We start from the raw sequence: 4,537 nt of genomic DNA, 5'->3' as shown, positions 1-4,537 counted from the left end.
CTGGGGAATTGCAGAGGGACAAGCACAAACAGAGATCACTCCTTCTCTCCTGTCCCTGGTTGGCCAACACTGGGCCAGGGTACGGTGTGAGATCCCTTAATGTCCCTGTATCTCATCCTCTCCTTCAGCGGCCGTTGAGGTTCAGGGAGTTGGGAAGTGAGGGCGGGGAGTGGGGATTTGGGGGCGAGAGGAGTGAAAGGTGAGGGAGGAGATGGGGTGAAGACAGGAGGTTGGTGCCATGGTGAACTTTGATGAGTGTAGGGGGGAGGAAGGGGAATGATTGAAGCCCTAGCTGGTGCCCAGTCTGAGGAGATAGACGGGGAGGGAGAGGGGAAGGGTGGCACAGTTATCCTAGACCAGCTACATGGCAGTGTGGGGTCAGGGAGGGGCGGTTGCTGGGGGTGAGCATCATGTATTCCCAGTGCCTGGGCCTCCCAGTATTGGTGCAGGTGGGTCTGGCCATGGTGGATCGAGAGGGTGGAGGTTCCTGGAGTGATAAGAGGCCACCATGTCCTGGTGCACCTCAGAGAGACTCTTCCTGCACTGGACAAAACTGCAGATCCTGAGGGCAATAGCAGGCACATTCTTACCCATGAAAATGTCCAAGGCCCTGGCATCTCGAAAGAAGAACAGGTTACTCTCTCGGATGAGGATGGTGAAGATGTTGATGGAGATGAGGCTGAGGATGGGGTAAAGCATCATCTTGTGAGGCAGGATGTGGGGGCCTTGCATACTGATCTCACTGAGGGGGACACAAGGCAGGATCAGGAGCAGAATGTAGCAGTAGAAGAACATCAAGCCCTCAGCCCACAGGGGAAGCCCTTTCTCCTGGGGTTCCCACAGAATGGCCTGTATATCCAACACATCGAGCAAGTCAGCCACTATCCAGAGCAGCTGGCTCCTTAGCTCCTCCTTTTTTCTCAAGGCCTTCAGATGTTCCATATGATCAACAGCCACCAGGACCAGGTAGACAGCTGGCACACAGACCGACAACACCAGGGTGAGGGCTTTCCTGGCCAACAAGCCCAGGCTCCTACGGTCAGCCTTCTGCTAGACAAAGTAGAGCTTGATCTCCAAAACAAAGATGCAGAGGAACCAGAGTATCATCGTGTGGCCTCATTTCGCAGTCTTCACCTCAGCACTGACCCAGACCACAATATAACACAGAGCCACTAGGATGCAGACATCACCCGCCATTACCATGATGCCAGCTCCTAATTTCCCGGGGCCGTGGCTCTGTTGGATCCGGTAACTATCCATGATGGCCATACTGCTGAGGATCATTATGGTGGACAGACAAATGTGGGGTTTACTGCTGGACCCCGGAGGAACCATCTTTCTGAACTCAGTCCCTCCACCACCGACGCTCAGTAGCAGCAGTGTGTACTATCTACAAGACGCACTGCAGAAATTCACCAAAGATCCTCAGGCAGCACCTTCCAAACACGACCACTTCCATCTAGAAGGACAAGGGCAGCAGCTACATGGGAACACCACCCCCTGCAAGTTCCCCTCCAAGACACTCACCATCCTGACTTGGAAATATATTGCCGTTCCTTCACTGTCGCTGGGTCAAAATCCTGGAATTCCCTCCCTAATAGCATTGTGAGTTAACCCACAGCTGGAGGACTGCAGTGGTTCAAGAAGGCAGCTCACCCCCACCTTCTCAAGGGGGCAACTAGGGACGGGCAATACTTGCTGGGCCCAGCTAGTGACACTCACATCCCACAAATGAATAGAAAAGAAAATGTCCCTCATAACCTTATAGACCTCTAACAGTCCATCCTCAGCCTTCTCTGCTCTAAAGATAATAACCCAAGCTTATCCAGCCTCTCATCATCGCTAAAAAGCTCCATCCCAGGCAGCATCCTGGTGAATCTCCCTCTGCACCCCCTCCAGTGCAATCATATCGCTGATGATACTACGGCCTTAACATGGGTACTTTGTTTTTTATCATGAAAAGGGGTTGAGACAGAGCTACTGAGTGGTCTGCTCAAAACCAATAAAATAACGGCTTGTGAGGCCTTGGGGATTTTTTTAAAAGTTAGAACAATAGAAGCTGCTTGAATGGGTGTGATCAAGCTCCCACAGAACCATGAGGTGAGGGGACCACTGAAATTAATTAAGGAGAAATTTGTAAGTCAGAGTCCAGAAACTACATATTTGGCAGGTGAACCTTTAAAGGCAAGGTTTACTGGGCTTTATCAAATCAAAAGGAAATTGAGTGAGGTAAACTATTTGATAAGAACACTACATAGAAAGAAATCTCGCAGAGTGTGTCATGTGAATACGCTCAGAAGGTATATTGATAGGGAAGGGAAGCAAACAGAGAATGTGTTACTGGTTACAACACAGAGCGAAGAACCAACTTCAGAGAATTCTGAATTGGACATTCCTCAAATTAAATTGGACAATGAGGAAGTTCTCAGAAATTGGGTTAAATTATTGAGTTACCTTCCAGAGGAAAATTGAAATGATCTGAAAGAATTATTACGTGGGGAGATATATGCTGGGAAATACTAATTTAGTTACACATGATGTGGATATAGGAAATGCCAGTCCAATTAAACAGATCCTTATAGACTTAACCCTCTAAAGTTGGCACAGGCTTGAAAAGAGATTGAATGCATGCTCAAAGACAACATAATTGGAGTGAGTTGCAGTGAGTAGAGCTCACCCAGAGTAGTGGTGCCAAAACCAGACGGTACCCAACGATTATGTGTGGACTATTGCAAAATCAGTGCAGCTGCAAAGTCTGATTCGTATCCTATTCCACGTTTGGAAGATTGTATTGAGAAGGTGGGACAAGCAGCTTGTGTTTCTAAGTTGGACTTACTCAGAGGATAGTGGTAGGTACGTTTATCTAAAAGAGCAAAGGAAATATCAGCTTTTGTGACTCTGAATGGACTGTACCAAAGACTAACCAATAAAGTCATTTCAGGATTACCCAACTGTGTGGCGGTTTTCAGTCACACATGAAAGGAACATTTGCAGCATTTGTTGGAATTGTTTGGTTGGCTTCAGGAGGCAGGCTTGGTGATCAACCTGGCTAAGAGTGAACAAAACAGAAGTTGCTGGAGAAGCTGAGCTGAAGAAAACAATCAGAGTTAACACTTTGGGTCTGGGGACCCTTCCTCAGAACGGGCTTGAATGATAAACCTGGCTAAGAGTGAATTCGCCAAAGTCCAAGTCACATTCCTGAACTACGTTATTGGATAATGGACTGATGGCCCCGCAGCAATATGAAAACAAAGGATATTGCGGAGTTTCCCATTCTATCGACAAAGAAGGCAATATGATTCCTGGGACAGAGTGGGTTTTGTTGGAAGTTTGTACTGAAATTTTAGCAATATGGTTGCTCCACTGACTGATTTACTGAAGAAGGGCAGAAAATGTCAGTGGATAGCAGACTATCAGAAGGTGTTTGACAGTGTGAAAGCTATGTTAGCCATTGTCCCAGTGTTAGCCACACCTAATCACACAAAGCCATTCGGGATGGCTATCGATGTGAGTGATGTCAGTGTCAGTGTCAGTGCTGTACTCTTCAGGAAGATCAAAAACTTATTGGATAATTTTCCAGGAAATTAAATACTCAACAACAGAAATATTCCACAATTGGGAAGAAACCTTTGAGCTTGGTGTTGGCGTTACAACATATCAACAGTAACGTGTCTGAGACAATTGTATACACTGATCATAACCCATTAAAGTTTTTGGAGAAATTTAAGGACAAAAATTCCAGGCTGTTTTGATGGAGTTTATTATTGCAGCCATTCAATTTGAAAATTATACATATGGCAGGATGACAGACCATAATTGCTGATGTTTTGTCATGACTTTGATGAAGGAAAATGGAGATGTTTGGTGACGACAGTAAAAGGACAGAAATGGACTGTAGTAGTGAATGTGTGTGTGCTTAGAGTCAATGTAATGTATATGGAGTGGAGTGTATTAATACTGAAAGGTTAAAGGGTATTGAAAATGAAGTCACCTTTGTATATTTTTAGTTCATTTTTTTAAGTGGGGGGTTGCGAGTTTGTGAAATGATACTGTGGCTTTAAGAAGCGTATTTTGTCCTGGTTTTTTCTTAATGAAGAAAGGTACCAAGTGATTTACTCAAAGCCAATAAATAGCTTGTGAGGCCTTGGGGTGTTTTTTAAAAAGTTGGAACAATAGAAGCAGCCTGAATGGGTGTGGTCAGGCTCCCACAGAACCAGGATTTTTAGTTTTAGTTTTCAGCAGTTGCTAGAGTCTTGAAGCTGGATGTGGAAGCTTTTATTCCTCTCTCTGTTACAGCTAAAAGCTGGGGTTCTCTTCCTTCTGCTGGAATTGTCTGTGAGACAATCTATTTTACTGAGTTTGCCTTTGCCAAGGCTGTGTTTATGGGATGTTACTATGTTGGAACAGTTAATTAGTAATAGTTAAAATATTATTTTGTTAAGCATTTTGATAGAGTTACAGTTAAACCAGTTCTGTTATTTTTATTTTGTCTGCATTATTTTAACTGTAGTATAAAAATAAAGTGTATTTTGCTTAA

The 4,537-nt window shown here is 44.9% G+C and overlaps 1 pseudogene; it reads right to left on the bottom strand.

Annotated features, from left to right (window-relative positions):
- Positions 1-408: 408 nt before the first annotated feature.
- On the bottom strand, positions 409-1,335 carry LOC109923792 (annotated as a pseudogene).
- Positions 1,336-4,537: the final 3,202 nt, after the last annotated feature.

The sequence above is a fragment of the Rhincodon typus genome, unplaced genomic scaffold (assembly GCF_021869965.1).
Source record: "Rhincodon typus isolate 14 unplaced genomic scaffold, sRhiTyp1.1 hic_rhity00000467, whole genome shotgun sequence".
Lineage (NCBI taxonomy): Eukaryota > Metazoa > Chordata > Chondrichthyes > Orectolobiformes > Rhincodontidae > Rhincodon > Rhincodon typus.
This window is presented reverse-complemented; position numbering and strand designations above follow the sequence as displayed.